Source organism: Mytilus californianus, unplaced genomic scaffold, assembly GCF_021869535.1.
Source record: "Mytilus californianus isolate M0D057914Y unplaced genomic scaffold, xbMytCali1.0.p SCAF_1, whole genome shotgun sequence".
Taxonomy (NCBI): domain Eukaryota; kingdom Metazoa; phylum Mollusca; class Bivalvia; order Mytilida; family Mytilidae; genus Mytilus; species Mytilus californianus.
This window is the reverse complement of record NW_026262581.1, coordinates 42,088,312-42,111,040: the sequence shown is the minus strand read 5'-3', so window position 1 is coordinate 42,111,040 and position 22,729 is coordinate 42,088,312. Positions and strand designations below refer to the sequence as shown.

The window sequence follows — 22,729 nt, the reverse complement described above, 5'->3', positions numbered from 1 at the left end:
TAGAAGCTGCGATGGATGACAGCAAATACCAATTTTTAAAGTCTTCGGTTTGAATCAGATTTTGGTAAAACCAGCATGAAAGACCTACCACTATTGGATCAAATATTCTCCAATTTTTTCACTATTTTCACATTTCCCAACCGATTGTGAAAAAAATGTTCTCCTCACTAGTGAAATATCTGTTCTCAGCAAATGATTGGTCGAAATTTAATTATGACGTCAAATTTTCTTGGTTTCTTCTGAATTTCCTATCAATACGTCATGAAAAAAGGCGACCATGCCTGATGACGTCACATATAAAGAACACAACTTTCTGCAAATCTTTGAAATGGAAGGATAAAAATCATTAGAGAAACAGATTCCACCACTATAACTCGTGTATTACGATATTTCTCCACTCTAAACAGTTAAATTTTAATTATTTAAAAAGCTCGGCAAGCCTCGCACTTTAGAAATTAAAATTTAACTGTCTAAAGTGGAGAAATATTGTAACACACTAGTTGCAGTGGTGAAATCTATATTTCTACCACAATATCACACAGGAAATTCTTTACATGGTATTTTTTATATCTACAATACTGTTAACTATTTTGTCCAGGATGTATAAATAAATGCAGCCATGTCAAGTTGATATTGGAAATTAAATGTGATGCTAAATAGTTTACAGAGAGTGCATTGCCAGCCATGCTCTCTGTATGTTTAAGAACCCTTGCAATAACTCTTTGGTTTGAAGGTGGCCTTATGCAAGCAAAATTTCTTCCCATATCCAACATGCCCACATTTTTCAGTTGCAGTCAAAAATCTGGCCCTTGCTCCCAATCAACTTACTTGAATTTGCCTATTGGAAGTGTGGTAAAATTGTTTTTTGTCCTGAATATGCATTAAATATTTGATACTGGACAATAAACTAACAGCAATGAACCGTTTAGTTTAATTTCTTGAGACATTAAGTATAAATTGGTTTATATCTTTATTGTTTTTCTATTTCTTCTATATATTTCCACACAAACGTGATGGCAAAAGTGATACAAAGAATATGTTTTGGTATGTGTATTGTATAATGGGACACACACATGCTTACAATGAAAGTGTACATGATTTTTTTATGTGCTTTCTGTGCCAAACTTCTAAATGGTACAAGAGTAATGATTGTTAGTAGCTATAGTGTACAAATACATGCAAGAATTCAGTTAAAACAGCTTTCTACATTTTGTAACTTTATAATGTACAGAAATGTCAGAAATGGCACATCACTCAACTCAAGCCGTATTTAATGATAAACTTATTAGGAAATAAGTACCTGAATATTTTCATAACTACTAATCTTCCAGTCTGGTTTTACAACATATAACTATAATTTTTCTTGAAGCAGAATACAGCTTCTATGGTTTTTTATTGAAATTCTGTTGTTTCCCCTTCAAGGTGATTGACAGGAAATACAATCACATAGGCTAGTTTTTAGGTGACAATACCAGTTTCATCTAATAGGAAATTACTTAAACTCTGGTAACAACTTGATAATGTTATACAGTCACATTAAAAGTTCTCAATAATCCAAAGTTTTTCAATTCCAGATTTTATCCATTTTGCCTGCAAGTAGCGACTGTATCAAAATTCAGGTCAAAGTGTTTCAATTTTTTATTAACTTTTACATTTTACTATTTTCACTGTTCGTTGTTTTTTTAAAAAGGGAGATTGATGCAGCGTCAGGTCATATACTACTTAAGCCAACCTCATTCTGTTGTGCTTGAAATCAGATGTTTATCAAATATACTGTACAGTTTTGTTACTTTTGTTTGTAATATCATTGATATTGCTAGTAGATATATTTTGTGTCTTAAGTTTATTAAACCTGTCAGACTTTTTATCAGCGACACTTTTCACAAACATTTTATTTATTAAGTTATACCAAAATGTGTATGACTTACAAGTTAAATTTTACTCTTAAGATTTTTTGTGAAAAGAGCCGCAGGTCTTCAAATGGTGAATTTTCACTTACTGAAATACATTTGGTTTTTCACTTATCATTGAAAACTATTTGGTTATATTCAGCTGCTTGTTTTTGCCCTTTGTACTTTAGATATTGTCTCGATAAATTTCACTTATATTAAAGCCAGACAGAAAATTTTGAAATCTTGTCTTTTAAAAAATAATGTGCTCTTCTGGAGCATTATGCATCTTCTGTCTAGCTACTTCAACTTTTACATTAGATATGGAAGGCAACCGATTTGTAAGATGTTTTCAGTATATTACCCTATATTCTCAAAACTTCAAATGTTTTCTGAATGCTTCAACGTAAAAAAAAAAAAGAAACCACCTGTGTGTCAATGACTCTTGAGAAGTTACTGGAAATAATATAAACAGAACTATATATCGTTTCATCTTGCATTTTTGACTCGCAGCATTATCTTACTGTTGGTGAAATAATTGTCAATTTGCTTTGTTTAACCACACTTCCCCTTGAAGGTTATTTGATTACCTATATTCATCAAACAGTAATTAACAAAGGTGTACAAATATTTGCATCGTGTAAAAAATTCTTTACCAATCCAAGCCTTCTAGCTCATTGTATTCTCTTTCATCTTTTTACACATTTTTATACAAATAATGCTTTTGCTGACTGATGAATATGAAACCAATTCATGTTTAACATTTCAGTTATTTTTTATTATCTTTTATCTTTCTTTTTTCTTTTTCTTACATAAAACATTTTACATATTGAAAGCAATAAAACATCAGTAATTATATAATGTAAAACATACAATATAAAAATAAGGAGATGAGGTATAATGATTGCCAATAAGACAACTATCCACCAAGGTTCAAATAAAGTGTGTATAGATTAATATCAAAGACAGATTCAAGTAGAACACAAAACGATGGAATTCTATCCTACTTTAAGGATGTACACCTCTGAGGAGCCAAAAATTTCTAGAATTAAAACTTTTTTTCTGAACCTGATATTTGGGTTTATAAGACTGTAAAAAAATAATTGCTGAAGAAAAATTCATATGGTGGTGCATTTTTTTTTTTGCTACGGCCCTTTGAAAGTACCCAATTTTCATGATTTTCCCATTTTTCATAAATTTTTACCCATTTTTGGGCTATTATCGTGAAAAAAATCACAGTTCCACAATTGAACTTTTTTTCATACTTTCAATAAAGATGAATTGGACCAATCTGAATAAATTTAATTTAAAAAACTATAGGTAGGTGTTTATATAAGAAAGTTTTATCATATTTTGATGCTTTTTCGTGTCAAATTTACCATGCTGTCAATTTTGTAAATTTGTGATTTTTCTCTGTTTTAAGAACAAAATGCATATTATTTCAACTTCTTTGTTATAAATGATTGAAAAAATACATATCTAAGAAATTTGAAAAGAAAAAAAGTAATATGGGATGTTAATTTTTCTGGTAAAATCAATTCTTGTACCCCTCACCCTTTTTCTCAAAATTTTGGCTAAAAAGACTGACTTGATTGGTAATAAAATTTGAAAAATTTATTACTCAAAAACTACTTATTGTAAATACACAATTTTTCCACAGAGTTAAGTTTGATTATGGTATTTATTCAATTCATTGCTATTTTTCACTTGTATCACATGTTTTGGAAATAATTCCAGAACGAGATTTCAACGAGACTGAAACATCAGAAGAATACATCCTTAAACCACTTTATCCTCCTAATTCAATGCTAGTATTTTCAAATTCTCCCAGTTTTTTGTGACTCTCCAGTAGCACTGAAATTATTTTATATGTCACTGCCCAGTGTTTCAAAAATTTCTTTTTGTTTTCTTTAAATATATGGAAGTAGAATTTCCTTTTTTTAACCATAAATAAAATGCTCCGCTGGGCGCAGCTTGATACGACCGCAGAGGTCGAACCCTGAACAGTTGGGGCAAGTATGGACACAACATTTAAGCTTGATACAGCACTGAATTTGGATTGTGATTAAATATTTGACACAGCATATGTTTCTGACACAGAATGAATGTGGTCTAAGAACTTAAAACATTTTAATTTACCTATTCAAACCATATCATTATTATTTGCTTTTATATATAAATCAGAAATAACCAATTTAAAATGGAAATATTTAAAGAAAAAAAAAATTCCTCCCCCAAATTTTTTTGAACCCCCTTATGATTAATCACCCCCAAACTCAATCCCAGCCCTCCCTTTGTGATATGGTACCTTGCAGTACAATTTCAGAGAGATCCATACACTTGAACACAAGTTATTGTCTGGAAACTAGAAAAATGCTTGTTTTTAGGCCCCTTTTTGGCTCCAAATTCCTAAACGTTTAGGGCAATTACCCCCAAACTCAAATCCAGCTTTCCCTTTGTGATATGGAACCTTGTAGTACAATTTCATAAAGATCCATACACTTACACACAAGTTGTTGTCCTGAAACTAGAAAAATGCTTGTTTTTTGCCCCTTTTTGGTCCCTAATTCCTAAACGTTTTGGGCAATTACCCCCGAAAGCAATCCCAGCCTTCCCATTGTAGTATGGTACCTTGCAGTACAATTTCAGAGAGATCCATAGACTTGAACACAAGTTATTGTCTGGAAACTAGAAAAATGCTTATTTTTGGCCCCTTTTTGGCCCCTTATTCCTTAACATTTTGGGCATTTACCCCCAAACTCAATTCCAGCTTTCCCTTTGTGATATGGAACCTTGAAGTACAATTTCAGAAAGATCCATACACTTACAAGTTATTATCATGAAACTAGAAAAATGTTTATTTTTTGCCCCTTTTTTGGCCCCTAATTCCTAAAATTTTGAGGCAATTACCCCCATAATCATCCCAGCATTCCCTTTGTGATATGGAACCTTGTGGTACAATGTCAGAGAGATCCATACACTAACACACAAGTTATGTCTGGAAGTTACAAAAATGCTTATTTTTGGCCCCTTTTTGGCCCCTAATTCCTTAACTGTTGGTACCATAACCCCCAAAATCAATCCCAAACTTACTTTTGTGGTATTGAACCTTATGGTAAAATTTCATAGAGATCCATTCACTTAAACTAAAGTTAGATTGCGAAAACTAATGTGTCTTTGGAAGACGACGACAATGCGGGACGACGACGCCGGACGACAACAACGACGCCAATGTCATACCAATATACGACCGCATAATTTTTTTGCAGTCGTATAAAAATGGGATGATATGACATGATTGCCATTGAGACAACTATCCACCAGAGACCAAATGATGATGATGTCAACAACTATAGTGCACTGTATTGCCTTCAACAATGAGCAAAACTCATACTATACAGTTATCTATAACACACCCTAGTATGACAAAATGTTTATTCAATCATATATCTCCATGACCAGTGAAGTAGTAGAAATATTGTACACAAACACAAAGATTATGAATAAAAGATATAGGTTGTATGTCAGTGAGACAGATGTTCTATGACACAAAAAAACAAAAGATATCTAACAGCCAACAACAGGTCTTAAACATAAAGCAGGTATCTACACAATATCACAAGCTGTAAATCATCCTGATAACTTTGACTGTGATCAAATTCAAAACATTACCATATATATGTTGGAGGGCATGATGGAGAAAATGGGGTAAAAGCAGATATTCATTTCATAATAACACTTGTATTCTATGTTTGTATTTCAATAAAACATTTTGGGTGAATTTAGTCAGTAAAATTGGAAACCAGCAATACAATTTAAACAGACTTTCACAGGTCTCAGTACAATAATGGTCATCGGTGCCTACACAAAATGTCCAACCCTAAATAGTAGAGAAACTGAAAAATTGCAAAAAGTAAAATCAATCAATAGAAACAATACCATAATCACATGAAGAAACAATGAGAAATATGCATGTTCCTTATGTAAATATTTAAAAAAGTGTAGCACACTATCCATTTTTTTGAAACTTTTTATCTAAACTAAGAGTTTAAACATAAAAGAGTTTCAAAATCAAATTTTAGCAATATTTCTTCGGTTAGCCAAATGTCCCACAATGCTCTGGATGGACATTTATAGATTAGGTTATATTACTGTGACCTGACATTAAATGTTTTGCACTTTCTCTACTTGCAGTCCATAAAAAATCTTTAACTAAGTAACAGTTTGTGTGGGTGTAAAAATATTTCAAATTGTAAAATTGATGAATTTCTTACCATATAAACAAACTAAAAAGAATAACGAATAACGAGAGAGTAAAACACCTAGTCAAATCACAGAAACATTTAATGTCATTTTTTAATGTCTTAGCACAGAAAGTTGGACCCAATGTTGGTAAGTTTGATGACTAAATAACTCTGGTTTGCTTGTAAAACAAAACAAAAAACTGTTTCTTTCATTAAAAACACACAACCACAATCCATTAATCAATCAAATATTCATCATAAAGATACTGTAAAATATCAGCAGGTACCAGTCATGTGCAACCTGCACTAACTTAGCCTTCAGGAGCATCTGAGTTCACACATTTTGTTTACATATTAACTAGAGATACCTTTAGCAAATACTTTCTAATACTTTGAAACAAAATAGATTTTTTTAAACATACTTATTTTAATTTGACTTTCCATTCCCTGCCCCTTATGTCCATGAATTTTAGAGCGTGCTTTCAAACATAGAAAGACTTTCAGAATACTTCCTATTATCACAAATTTATGTGCTTTGTTTTGCAGTTTGTTAGTAAGTAAAGCGCTTCAGATAAAAGGTTATTTAATTAATAAACTCTCAAGAGGATTAATTAAAGCAATGTCAAAAACTGCATTGAACCTAATCAAACGTAAAGAAATAATAAACTGAATGGAACTAATTTTATTAAATCAAAGCTCTGTATGCATATCAAATAGACTATATATAATGATGAGCAATAAATCTATATCCCTTCTGTAATATGAAACACTATTTCATAGACTAAATAACATCTGCATAATATTATGTAGTTAAAATATATATAATATTTATCAAACATATTTTGTACCATTCACACCTGAAAGTCAATACTGAAAAATGTGAAACCATTATATTTGTAAAAGTTACATTAAAAACCAAGTCACTGCCATAGAATAAATACAAAAAAAAAACCCCATAAATTACCAATATAGTAAATGGTTAACATATACAGCAAATATTCAGTAGCCTCTCTGGAATTTTGTCATTTGTTTAAATGAAAAATATTTTGGCACCTTTGAAAAAGTCTGTGATATATCATTAAATGGAGGCAATGAACAAATTTCTGTCGGTTCATTGTACTTCATTGTATTTCCTTGAACATTTTAATTCCTGGTTCACCTAAGCTATTCCCAGGAAATCCACGAAAATTGGTATAATCCAACAAACAATAGTGAATCAACAGTATAATACAACTACATTATTTTGTTCTCAACCTGTAAATTCCATGTACTAAATACCTTAACATTGCATGAAAGTAGATTATGCTTACTCCCACATGATAATTGGTATTATCAAAAGGCCATTTCTAGCCAAAGTTAAGCATTAACGTTAAACTTAATCAATTTTAAATTGATAAAACAACAGAGAAATAACAGTTGTAATTTTTAAGTCTCTTTCAATATATAGTTTGCAACAGGTTCAATCAATGTCTGTTTAAAATAAATTGCTTCGCCGGGGGCAGCTGGATACGACCGCAGAGGTCCAACCCTGAACAGTTGGGGCAAAAATGGACACAATATTCGCGCTTGATACAGGTCTGAATTTGGATTGTAATTAAATATTTGACACATAATAGGTTTCTGACACAGAATAACTGTAGTCAAAGAACTTAGAATTGGTTATATGATTTGAATTTATATTCAATTTTTTGCTTTTGTTTAATACACTGTGCCTGTGCGAATTGACCCCCCACCCCCAAAAAAAATAAATAAAAATTAACCCATTTTTTTTTTTGCTTTTGTGCAATACACTATGCTGTTGCGTATTGTCTTCGGACGACGACGACGCCAACGCCAACGTCATATCAATATACGACCGCAAAATTTTTTTTGCGGTCGTATAAAAATTTCTTAAGGGATTTCATTACTACAATTTTCATGTAAGTCATAAAGAAATGTTTTGAAATGATCTTGTTTTCTGCTTGTCATAATGCCTGAAAACTTGTAACACAAAACATATGTGGCTGATCTGGGTAAATTGCATTATTCATTTTGAAAATTAAAATATTTTACACAAAAGGGACCAAAGAAATATATAAACATCTTCCTGAGGTGGTTCTGGCTAATGGCTTGTTCAGTAACTTAAGATACAAGAAGATTAAAATACTATTTGTCATTTTAGTGTAAACAGAATATGAATGAAAGGAGATGTGTAGGGTATTTGTCAATAAGACATTCATCCTGAAAATTCATTTAGTTTGACACTGGACGTAAACAACCATCTATCAATGAGACAGCATCCAAACAACACAAAAAATAATCACACACTGAATTATCAAATACCACTTTTCAGCATGAAAGTAAACAATTACTTAAAAGGATATAAATGTTCAGTCTTGTACTTTTAGTAGGAATTTTTAGGATGTTATTAACAATCATGAACTGCTTGTGGTAGAATGTGTTTCTAGATGATCAATCACATCTACAGTAAATTATCTCTTTTGTAAAAAGCCTTTCAATATAACTGCTGCAGATGATAATAATGAGGACATTAAAATAAACAAAAACATTTACACTACAATCATGGTTAATCCTCTAAGCAAAAGCAAAAGATTGTCTATCATTCATTATCCTCTAAGCAAAAGCAAAAGATTGTCTATCATTCTAGCTTAATGGTCACTTAGTCTGGGTCAAATTTGTTTACAGGGTAAATATGATATAGATTTCTGGAGAGTCTCCATGTTGATTATTTACTGATAAACCATGTCACAATATATATATATATATAACTAACAACAACACTAATTTATAAATTACTATAAACAATCATAACACAGATGTACATATGGTTACAAAATTTTGGCAACTGTTCCATGTGACATTTACTTGTGCAAAGATTTGTGTACATGTACTAAAGACAGAATTATTAGGTCATAAATAAAGCACTGAACAGGGTATCAGAAAACTAAGAATTCAGGGTTTTTTAGTGTGGGAGGGATAAATTGCAATTCCAAACATCCACGTTTTAAGACAAAACATATTCTTCTGTAGATTATAAGTTGCATTTATAAATCATCTATATGATGGGCTTGTAAAGAGACATGGATGGTCTTCCAATGTATGAAATATTTGCTACTAGATGTTAAGCAACCAACAATCATTCAATCTTACAATGTATATGAAGACAAAAATTATAAATTGGACATACATGTATAACTTATGAGCCAACCCGGCATTTTCTTTTTCAATTTTGTTGGACTGTATGTATTTTTTGTTTAAGTTGTTTCACATTTTGTTGTGGCTGACACTGCAGTGTAGGCTGTGCTCTTTTCAGTGGCCTTGCCTGTAGACTGTGCTCTTTCTTGGGGCCTTGCCGTGTGGGCTGTGCTCTTTCTAGGGGCCTTGCAATGTGGGCTGTGCTCTTTCTTGGGGCCTTGCAGTGACCAATAGTTGCTTATGGTTGGACAGTTTGATAGAAAAGATAGTTTGGTCTGTCCACTCTAAATAATTAATGTCTGCTAAATGGGTGATATTATTAAGATCATCTTCATTTTTTATGTAATTTCTTCTTGAAATGGTTTTAAAAATAATGATGGAAAATTAAAAAGAAACAAGAATATGTGTCCTTAGGACACCATGGTCATGAAGCATTGACTTTTTTTTAGCACTATCATGTGTCTATGTTAATTGAACCAAGAAAACGGGGTCAAAAACCATTATTAAGCAAATCTAGATGTCCTCACAATGATCATGTGTACTTAGTTTCAGGTTGATATAACTACAGGTTCCTTGTTAACTGTTACCTAACCAAACACTTTAACCAGATACAAGACAGACTGACAGACAAACAGACTAATGGATGAACAGACTAATGAACAAACAGACTAATAGATGAACAGAAGAATAAGCAGACTTACAGACCAGAAAAATAATGCTTCCCTGCTACTGTAGACAGGGAATAATAATCATAAGAATTACAATAAGGTTTCTTGCTTGTAACAGGAAAAATGTCAACGATAAACAGTTAATGGTTGTCTGAGATATGTATGAACCATAAGACAAAATTTCAATTATATTCATATATAGGTCATAGTGACCAAATTTTTACTGAAGTTACTCAAAGAAATAGGTTAAGATGACTTAAATGTTGTACTATATAATAAGAATAGTCAGTGCTAAAATATCACATATAAAAATCATTTTTTTCCCAATAATTTGACATAAATTAAAAAATAATAAAATTGAAATTGATGTACAGGTGTATAAAGATGCAAGTATATGGAACTAGACAAAAAAGGCTTATCTTTTTTAAATGTCCTTCATATAAAGACCTGCACTGAAAAAGAAATTGTTGGTACTTACATGCAATAGATAATTTAATTCTTTAATATCTGAGAGTAGATTTACTAGGCTTTGCATGGTTTACAAGAATGAAAATGATTACGAATCAATAAAATGCAATTATGTGTTAATAATCTTTCCAGAATTCTCATACTTAAGCTATTCAAATTAAACAAATGCACCAAAAGATCAAATCTTTCATATTGACACAGTATGGAATAAATATACAATTGTCTATGCTAATAACATCCAACATATGCATACAATAAAAATGTCAGGAAAACAAAGTTTACTAACTCCAAAAAGGATTTGAAGAAAACAGTTACTAATGAAGTATAATTGCTATCATAGGAGGAATTATTTGTAGCAGGCCTTCATTACCATACCTAAATTAATCCTCTTGGAAGATAAATTGAAAAAAACGCCAATAACTCGTCTAACTTCTGTCCTAGAACAATTTATGATTGTTAGATTCAGTTTTAGTGATTCTTTGGGTAACACGGCTTACTATTAAAGAGCAAATTGCATGTATAGTATAGGTTAGTTCAAATATGTCAAATTTATACTGGATCCCTGTTTCTGGTTTATTACCAGGAGTGTTAAAAATATTAAGAAAGAACACTACAGACAGACAGACACAAATATGGATACAGTGGGACAAACTTGTTAATGCCACTCTTTTAGGAATACATAGCAATTTTAACAAGAAGCTCTCAAGAGCCTGAATCGCTCACCTCTAATTTTTTGCTTAAATCTTTCATCAATGATTATTTTTGCTTTTCAATATATATTAATGTCAGTGGCTTAAAAATGCCATTTAAATGTTCTTTGTATCTGTCATATTTTCTTCAAAAGCAAAAAAATGCATTTTACCCATATGTTCCATTTTAGCCATTATAGTGGCTATGTTTCTTGACGTGCAAGGAAATAAAATGCAAAATTAATACTAAATACTCTGAAACTCATTCAGCCCAAGTTTGGCTGAAATTGATTCAGCAGTTTCAAAAAGATTTTTTTAAAGTAAGCAAACTAGATGAACAAATTGTGAAAAATTGTCTTTAAAGGACAATTACTCCTTAAGGGGTCAATTGACAAATTTGGTCATAAAGCTTATTTGTAGATCTTACTTTGCTGAACATTTTTGCTGTTTACAGTTTATCTTTATCTATAATAATATTCAAGATAATAACTGAAAACTGCAAAATTTCCTTAAAATCATCAATTCAGGAGCAATAATCTAAAATTCAGATACCCAATTTGGCTGATAATTTCAGGGCAGGTAGACCTTGACCTGACGAATACTTTAACTTCTGTCTGATTTGCTCTAAATGCTTTAGTTTTTGAGATATAAGTCAATAAATGGGGAATGTGTTCATGGGACACTGATGATGCCCCCGCTTGCATATCATATAAAGTTATAAAGGGACATAATTGAAGAACGGTAAAATTGACGCTACCCAAATTTGTTCTTGATCTGAGTTTTGTGGTAATAAGTATTGTATATAAGTTTCATAAAATTTGGTTGAGGCAAACTTAAGTTAGAGAACAGAAACGAAAAATTCAGCAATTTTGCCATTTATTAAGGGGCATAACTCTTAAGAACGGTTAAAGTGACACCACCAAAATTCAATCTTGATCTGTATTTTGTGGTAATAAGCATTGTGTATAAGTTTAATAGCATTTGGTTGAGGCAAACTAAGGTTAGAGAACGGAAACGAAAAATTCAGCAATTTTTCCATTTGTACATGGACATAACTCTATAAAAGTTAAAGTGACGCCACCAAAATTCAAACTTGATCTGTGTTTTGTGGTAATAAGCATTGTGTATAAGTTTCACAACATTTGGTTGAGGAAAACTAAAGTTAGAGAACGGATACCAACTTTGGGACGTACAGACGGACAAGGGTAAAACTTAATGCCCCCTCAGCTACGGCGGGGCATAAAAACTGCATTTTACCCTATGTTCTATTTTTAGCAATGGTGGCCATGTTTTCTGAGGAAACAGAAAATAAAACACAAACTTTATTCTAGATAACCTAAGAATTATTCAGCTTAAGTTTGGTTTAATTTGGTTCAATAGTTTCAGAGGAGAAGATTTTTTAAAGTTAGAAAACATGATAAACAAATTGTGAAAAATTATCCTTAAAGGGCAATAACTCCTTAAGGGGTCAATTCACAATTTTGGTCATATAAAAACTTATTTGTAGATCTTACTTTGCTGAACATTTTTGCTTTTACAGTTTATCTTTATCTAAAATAATATTCAAGATAATAATCAAATACTGCAAAATTTCCTTAAAATTACCAATTTAGTGGCAGCAACCCAACAATGGGTTGTTAGATTCATCTGAAAATTTCAGGGCTGATAGAACTTGACCTAATGAACATTTCTAATTCATGTCAGATTTGCCCTATATGCTTTAGTTTTTGAGATTTAAGCCAAAAACGGCATTTTACCCCTATGTTCTATTTTTAGCCATGGCGGCCATGTTTTTTGACAAAACAGAAAATAAAACACAAACTTTATTCTAGATACCCTAAGGATCATTCAGCTTAAGTTAGGTTGGAATTGGTTCCGTAGTTTCAGCGGAGAAGTTGTTTGAAATAGTTTACACCGGACGGATGACGACGACAGACGTTTACGGATGCCAAGCGATGGCAAAGCTCACATTTCCTTCGGAAAGGTGAGCTAAAAAGGAGATGTTGGGGTATACTTGAAAAATGATACAGTTACCCATTGGCACAAAATACTAGGTCAACATTCATTTTACATACAGATACATTAGACAGTATCTCTAGAATAAAATTTAACAGACATTATCAAAGAAATGCCAACACCAAATTCCCTAAATAATAGAAGAACATAAAGATACAACTAAAGACAAGCACTGACAAGGTTCCTGACTTTGGATAACTTTGTGAACATCAGGGGGTTAAATTGTTAGATTTTTGTACTTTTATTGACTAGCCAGAGACAACATTTGTAAAATGCCAATTTAAAGAAAAACTTAAACTTATAGTAGTTCTGATGTACCCTTTACCTTTACATTAACATATCCTCGTTTTAAGATATTGTGGTGAAAAAATTATGTAATTTAAAAAATATTCTGTTACTTTCAATTCATAACAATTTCACTTTTATTCTAGAAAGTGACTTCAATAACTGTTGAAACAGTATCTTTTTCCCTTGTATTGAATTTAAAACATGCCATCAGTTAATACAATTGTTAGCACTTCCTCAGCTCTGTATTTTGGTGAACCTTTAACAAAATAAGAAAGCTGAAAACAGTTGTGCCATAAACACAAGAAAAAACAGTCAGCAATCATTAAAAATATTATGAAAAATTTAAGAATTATTGACTATTTTTCAAAAATAATGTTCCTTCCAATTATACATTTTCCTTTCCTGAATGGGGATGTTTAGTGGGTTCCTTTATTTGAAGTTTATATTTTTCAGTTGGTCACAATATTACATAGCAATTGCTTCAGTGGTCTTGAAGTTAAGCATGTTCTCCTCCAGTTTGGGAGATAATGGGTTCGACATGATGATATTTGCTGCTTGACTTCTCTACTGAGCAATCTGCATTTAGACTGGTCGATTCGGAGTTAGAAAAATGTTTTCTTTATATATCTTTATTCTAAATAAACCATATACATGTATAGAGAAGACATTTATGTACAATATTTACAATAATTAAGACAGAACAAACAAAACAATTGCTAAGGCAATATATGAAGTACATTTTAGCCAGGAGCACATATACCAGTGTTGATAATCTTTATAAATTTACAAAGTTTAATCAGTTTTGATTTGTTTTTTGAAGACATAATCTTCTTGTATTTAACAATATTTGCATTTTTAAAATAATAATGTGACATACAATGTTTCCTTTTTTCTTCAAAGTATTTACATTCTAATTTGTAATGAAATTCATAGCCAATATTTATTACATAGAAGACAAAGTCTATTATTTCTAACTATATTATTCCAGCTACCCTGTTCAATAGGGAGCTTGTGATTTGTGGTCCTAAATCTACACAAATAAATAGATAGTTTTTTACAATCAATTACAAAATAATCTTCTTTTTCAAAAAAATGTTTAAACAGTTTGTGATTATGTGCTTTTGTGAGTTTTCAAGCAAAGATAGGATGACATGTTGCCTTAAGAACTATAGCATATTAAAAATCTGGCTCAACTTTGGGTCTATAGTACAAAGCAGAGTTCATATCCATACTGCATTAACATGTTCTTGTCCTGCATATGCATTTCACTGCCACTAGAGTTAAAAACAATCATCTGTCATCATCTTATTATTATAAAGCAAACACTGAGTATAAAAATTGTTCTTCAAATTGTTTTTTTTATAGGTTTTTTTTTGGGGGAGATTCCTTAAAAGTCTGAAAGAAGAACTAAATGCTTTTAGTTTTTCTTAACTGTTATAAAATTCTGTACTGGTTAATATCTAAAGCACCAAAGCCATGTGGCTCTGGTCTTTTGTGAAATGTTTTATTCTGACAATTATTTTTTCATCTGCATTAATATTTGCTAAATATTGTTTTCAATTAGCATTTTTTCTAGATTCATATTTTTTCATTTCTTACTTTAAACAAAATTATTTTCCTTATTATCTTCTGCTCACAATCATAGATTAACATTGCAGAGCCTAGGATCCCCTCTTTTAACTTTAAAACTAAATCTTGTTAAGGACAAAAATTGGTACTTTTCCTAATGTTTCCATTGTGGAAAGATTGCCAGAATCACTGTAATTTTCTTTCACAAAATTGAACTGTCACTTTTCATATTCATCAAGCATTTAATTAAGATTTAACATACATTTTGCTCTAAATGTAAATTTAACTGGACCAATGACACAATTTTGAGAGCCAAAATGTCTGCAAGATCACAAGTATCAAATAACCTATAGTTTACAACCTATTTATTACATTCATCTGCCCAGACAAATGTGTTTAGTCATGAAATCCTTTGGAAACCATTTAAAGACCACTATAGTATAGCAGATATATCTTTTGAATGATCCAATTCAAGATGATTAAGTTAAAAAATACTTTATCTTTCCTTGACAGCCAATTTCATGTTTTTATTCTAGAAAATAGACCAATGAAATATTTTCCAAGGTCACATTAAACATGAAAAATGAACAAAATGTAATTAACTGCATGTCACATGGGCAATTCCTGGAGGAGGATATTAAGGAAGTTATTAAAAGTATTTTTTTCTTTTTGTGCTTTGTCATAAAATGGATTAAGATTTATGCAACAATTAAAATTAAGAGACCAAATGTCAAATTCATTACTGCAACCTTCAGTTCAGAGCTGCATTAGGTTTTAGGTGCTATCTGTTTCATTTGTTCATCTAAGTAATATAAATGGTATTTCATCAACATGTGGCTGTCTTTTCTTCTCCTCTATCATATTTACTCCTGACTTTAGGAGCTAAAGTGTTAAACATTGGATATTCACGACGTGTTCATCTGATTATATGCCATAAGCTACTTCAACATATCTAAATGCAGCATTTTTTCATGTTTCCTCAAATGTATAAAAAAAGTATTTGCGAAGATTTATAAAAATATTAGTGATTTCAAACTTGGAACTTGAGAAACAGATAAGGATTTATATTGTTCTTAAATGTAAGTATAATTTAATCATAATTTACTTTCCTCTGTGTCAACAATTTGTTGGAAGACTTTTTTTTTATTATTTCAGTTAGATATAAATCACACTGGCATCTCACTTTCATTAACTGAGATCATGTAAATGGTAAAATTTCAAAATCATGTTTGTATTCTTACATGCTGATCAACTTTTGAAAAACACCACCCTTTAGGATTAAAGCTCACAGGCTTTTTGGTTTTCAGAGCAAATATTAAAAAACATTCAATCCAATTCAAAGAATTTTTAGCGAATTGTCCCACCAATGTTAGAGTCTATTAAGTTATACCATTTTTTTGCAAATCTTACTATCAAACATAGAGGAGACTCACTCATGTGTGACCAGGGCGTGTCCTTTAAGGCAGTCAGCCCAACACCCAGCCCTCCAATTCCATAATTTTTATGTGAGAAATGTGAAACATTAGATAATAGTACTACTGTTAAATCAAATGCTGATTTTGATATAAATCAAATATCTTAAATATATTTTTGAATTTCATTGCTATGTGTAATAGACTTAATACAGCCCATATCTGTCCTTTAAGGCAGTCAGCCCAACACCCAGCCCTCCAATTCCATAATTTTTATGTGAGAAATGTGAAACATTAGATAATAGTACTACTGTTAAATCAAATGCTGATTTTGATATAAATCAAATATCTTAAATATATTTTTGAATTTCATTGCTATGTGTAATAGACTTAATACAGCCCATATCTTCTTCAATCATTATAAATGATACAATTCTATAAAATTAACTTCTAACTAGGAAATATGTATAATCTCTTGTTTGGTTCTGGATCTTATTCCCGTAGGATGTTCCTGTTAAGTCAAAATACTCATAATGTTGGTCCATGGATAATATAATACTTCCATGGTTGGTCCAAGGATGATATGTACAATCATAAATTTGCTACAAATCTTGACAGAATGTTGCCTAGTGTGGGGTTTTAACAAGTCATGTAAGGTCAGATACTTTTTGGTCAGGTTAAACCCATCCCTTAGATATTAGATAACTATATAACAACAGAAATCAATTTTTCCACTGACTGAAACAGACATCTTTAATTACCTTGACCACAGGGATCAACTGATAACTAATTAATCCAATTAGACCTAATTAACTGGTCAACAACCATCTCTCTAGGTAGTCAAGCCCAATATATATTAATTGGTCTTTAACCAATTATCATATTTAACTATTCTTAGTACAGATGTTCATTTCTTATCAATCTATATTTCATTGATGTTCATTTCTGTGATATGACAAATGCAGGGATTTATTGTCTTATTGAAATTAATAGTGTCAGTGGATTAGGTATAAAATTCATGTCCAACTGGTAGGTGTTTATTGCATTTTAAAAAAAAAAAATTCTAGAAAAATGATAAAGTTTTATGCCTAAACATCTAAATAGTGTTTTGGAGTCTTTTGATTCTGCTGTTCCAAAACTTTTCCAGTATTCAAAATCATTATGTTACCATTGCAAGAGGGTTTTTTTCTTCAAGGGCGAATGATCATGTACATGTACAGGTACACAACTTGAGGTAAAAAGGGGGAGGGTAGCCACAAAAATTCACAGAATTTTAGGGAAATGGGGAAATTATTTTGTTTACCTCTATTTTTTCATATATATGTGTTTAATTAAGGGGTGCACACCATGTTTGCTCCCCTTTGAACTTGCCCCTGTTGTACTGTTTTCCAGACATCCTGTATAAAAGTATGACAGTTGTCACGGAAACAGTTTCCCTGATCTCATAATATAAATCACCCCAAGGATTGAAGGGGTATATAAATATGATCATCCTTGGTCTTCTGATCAGCAGTAAAAACCTTGCCAAAGTTTGGTGTCCGTTTGGCTGTGCAGGATGTATAAATTTTGCCGGTGCGTCTAAACACTGCTAAGGAGTTCTTAGTGCACTAAGGACTTATAATATGCCACTAAGGACTAGATGGGGTGCTGTAACATGTAATTTCTTTTCATATTATGGTAGATATTGATATTTAATGCATAAATTTCAAATTTTATGGAAAAATAATCACAAATAAATTAGTAATTAAGCATTGTTTAGGCACGTGCCTGTTTTTCTTTGATATGCCGAAAATCAGTGAACCGATTGCCACATGCCATATAATATAACAACTGAATAAACAATCATTATCTTTTTATTTTAAGTACTTAACAATTGTTTTGAAAAGATTAATGCTTAATATTTTATAATTAAATGTGTTGTTCTTATTTACAATGATTAAAAGGACAAATAATTTTGCTTTTGTTTTATTTCTTTTCCGACAAAGTTATTTGCAATAGGTGCACGACTCTGATGTGCGCTAACTAATATTAAGTTAGAGTGTGGTCAGCTTGTTAAAAGGTTTATGTAGGAGATACCAAGACAAAAGGAATAGATATATGTATAAGTTTTTAGTTTTTTAAAGAATTTAGATGAGTGTATATACAAATGGTTTCACTAAAAAAATATGAGTAAATTCTGAAAAACTATAAAACATGATGTTTGCTTCCACTTTAGATTACTCTTTACGAATTTCGATTGAATAGGGAAAAAATCATGTGGTGTCCTTGTGGTTTATCAAAACAACTAGTTTTCAACCAGTTTGATAGACAATATGAATAACATAGATATAGGAAGGTGTGGTATGAGTGCCAATGAGACAACTCTGCATCCAAGTAACAATTTGTAAAAGTAAACCAATATAGGTATAGGTACGGCCTTCAACATGGAGCCTTGGCTCACACAGAACAGCAAGCTATAAAGGGCCCCAAACATTACTAGTGTAAAATTATTCAAACGGGAAAACCAACGGTCTAATCTATATATAGCTGTTTACAAAGGCTTCATACGGTACTTATTTTTTGTCATTGTTCGACATTTGTTTTATCTTAAAGTAAAAGAATTTTAAAAAAGCATATATCGAACTCAAGTCAAATGATGTTTCATTTTCAAATATATAAAGGAGACAAATGTTTTTTAAAATGTTCCACAGTTTTTAGCACATTATTTACGAAAAATATCCCGTATGTGTTAATTTAGAGCTAAAGATATAATTTTGTCAAAAAAAAGATTATGCTTTGTACGAATTGCTTAGAAAATATGCTTTTACCATATGATACGAAAATAACAATTTTTGGAATACAAGATAATGTGAATACTTTATATCTAAATCTATCCGATGTAAAATATGAAAAAAAAAAGATTTTTTTTTTTTTTTAAAAACAAGTATGTCAGAAGGAAATCCGATGTGTATTTTATTGACCAAATTCTCTGTTTAAGATATTATACGAAATAATTTATGAAATAATGACTATGTGGTATGTGCTTTGCTCATTGTTTGAAGGCCGTTCGGTGACTTATAATTAATAAATTTCTGTGGCATTTTGTCTCTTGTGAAGAGTTGTCTCATCGCCAATCATACCACATCTTCCGCCCAAACGGTTCATGTATTATATAAGTTTGGTTGCATGAAGTAAAAATTTCTTTTCATATAGAATTCGTTTTTGTCCTGAAAGAAATTGCTCAAACCAAGGATTTTTATACAAATCCTTGCTCAAACGTGTTATTTATATAATAATAAATTTTGAAAATGAACCATAGCAAACGCAAAAGAAATAAACACTGTGCAAACAGTTCATGTTTAAATACATCTGTTTACATGATTATTATTTATTAAATAAGTTTTCAAGAAATATACAAATCCTTGATTCTGAAAAAAAAATTAATAAAATTTAAACAACTTATTCAGTGCGAAATTAAATCAAATTTGATCATTGAAATAATCTGAAACTGAAAAATAATTCATTTATTCGTATCTAACTTTTGGCAATTTTTTAGCGATACAACTGTTAAATACTTGTTCCAAATTAAGATAACAGTGTTATCAGTTATGTAGTTTGACACGTGTCTAACGGTTCATTGATTTTCGGCAATATCAAAGAAAAAACGGCACGTGTCTAAACAATGTTAAATTACTGATTTATTTGTGATTATTTTTCTACAAAATTTGAATTTTATGCATTAAATATCGATCTCTACCATAATATGAAAACAAATTACATGTAACAGCACCCCATCTAGTCCTTAGTGGCATCTTATAAGTCCTTAGTGCACTAAGGACTCCTTAGCAGTGTTTAGACGCACCCAAATTTTGCAACCACTTATGGTCAGAATGGGGATGTTATATCTGATGCAGAGAGTAAATTATTGGGTTTGACCCTGCTTTGGATTTAGTCCCACTAGCTTTCACATTGGATGACAGACCACTAAGTCATATATCTGTATACAGATGTATGTATAAATCTTTGCTTTAAACATTTACAAATTATATCAAGTATTAATTCCATTACCCTGCATGTAAGGTCCTTTTTGAATGCAGACTGTGGTATTGATCACACAAAATGGACATTATTAAACCTTTTTGGTCCTATTTGTTTAATGTTGTAATGTTGGAAAACAGCTGAAATCTGAACTATTTCTTAAGCTTGTTCAAATACATTCTAATGTACGCATACAACCACTGTTGTTTGTAATGTATTGTGAATTGTTTACTGTCAAGATACAGGTTAACCCTTTTTCTATCACAAGTGTAAATTAAGAGAAATAGTTGTCATGGTTCTGTGTTGAATTTTACAGTTTTTAAGTAATCTCAAGTTATTGACTGATTTTCAGTTGTTTATATGCTTGAGGACAGGGTATGTTACTTGTAGCAAAGTCAACTAAGGATTCTAGCTGTTTAAGAAATTCTTTCTCATATTAATATTTTGAAATACGAAATAATTTATGGCTACATGTGGATTATTGAAATTTATAACCATTGGTTAGCCAAAATTTCAAAACATTTCTTTTTTTGATAATTAAAGATAAACAAGTGGATGGCATTAATTATTTAGATTCTATTAGGAACATTTTAGTTTGATTCTATACAGAACTTATTCACATTCTGATAGGAACATTTTATTCAGACTCTGATAGAAACATTTTATTCAGACTCTGAATTATACATTGTGACTTGGATGGAGAGTTGTCTCATAGGCACTCATACCACATCTTCTTATTTATTCTGATAGGAACATTTTATTCAGCCTCTGATAGGAATATTTTATTCAGACTCTGATAGGAACATTTTAATCAGATTCTGATAGGATCATTTTATTCAGACTCTGATAGGAACATCTTATTCAGACTCTGATAGGAACATTTTATTCAGATTCTGACAGAAACATTTTAATCAGATTCTTTTATTTCGATTCTGTTAAGAACATTTCAGTTTGATTCTATACAAATCTTTTATTCAGATGATGATAGGAATATTTTATTCAGATTCCGATAGGAACATTTTCTTCAGATTCTAATAGGAACATTTTATTCCGATTCCGATAGGAACATTTTTTTCAGATTCTAATAGGAACATTTTATTCAGATTCTAACAGGAAAATTTTAGTCAGATTCTAGCATGAAAATTATATACAAAATATCAACAGAACACATGCTGCAACAAAAGATGCCATTTAAAAACTTGCAATGTTTAGTTCATTTTCATTTGTCATGGTTTTTCAATAACATACTGCATGCTTTTGGTGAGAAAGTGGTTTAAAAAAAAAAATAGATGGTTTCATACCCGAGATAGAAATCTAAATATAGTTTCTCAAAAAAATAACTAGTTATATGGTTGTGTGTAAATTTATACCAAGTTGGCCATAAACATGTGAGAAAAAATGAATTTTGTTCAATTTTAGTTTTAATCTTATGTTTAGAAAAGCAATACAATTTTCCAGAAATTATCAATATAAAAATAAGGAGATGTGGTATGATTGCCAATGAGACAACTATCCACCTGAGTGTTCAAATGAAGTGGATATAAACAATTATTAGGCCACTACATGTACGGCCTTCAACAATGAGCAAACCCTGCACCGCAAAGCAAGCTTTAAACAGCCCATTGTTTTCATTTGACAGGAATTGGAGGCAGGATCCATCATAGTAAACAAATTAGAACAATTGTTATATTTTATTAATTGGTATAAAAATAAGGCACTGTTACTGTGTTAGATATCCAAATATTTGGATGATTAATAAAAACATACATGTCATGCTCATGATACTATAGAATCCCACATTTACAACATGTCCACAGCAATTAACATTAATATGCTTTGTCCTCGTTCTCTAAAAATATACTGCTTGTTTATTTATTAATCCTATTAGCATAAACAGAATTCAGATCATCTTATTTTCATTAGTCAGAGTATTTAATACCTGATATTAATGGAGAATGAATGTTGAAGGTATATAGCAATGATTCATAGCTTGAAATATATCTTATTAACATGATCAATAATCAGAAAATCATCAACTTTTCATTTATAGAAATGCTCAGGACTGGTTGGTATATTTTTAGGAATAAAATCTATACATATTAGTTCATGTTCTCAAAAAAAAAATTGACATTAGCACAGAATTAAAAACTAAGCTTTGACCATTGAAACATTCCTATGTAATATTTGAGAAACTACAAAATAATTAACATTAGTGCATGTGCCCAAGCAAACTTTGACATTAGGCCAAACTTTTTGACAACCCAATCAAAGCTG

The 22,729-nt window shown here is 30.9% G+C and overlaps 2 protein-coding genes across 3 annotated transcripts in view; one reads left to right on the top strand and one right to left on the bottom strand.

Annotated features, from left to right (window-relative positions):
- The window catches only part of LOC127702024 (integrator complex subunit 13-like), a 108,420-nt gene that overhangs the window by 60,730 nt on the left and 24,961 nt on the right, over nucleotides 1–22,729 (bottom strand). The gene's annotated exons all lie outside the window — the stretch shown is intronic.
- LOC127702118 (FMRFamide-activated amiloride-sensitive sodium channel-like) overlaps nucleotides 1–22,729 on the top strand; it is a 45,351-nt gene that overhangs the window by 18,845 nt on the left and 3,777 nt on the right. The window lies entirely within an intron of this gene.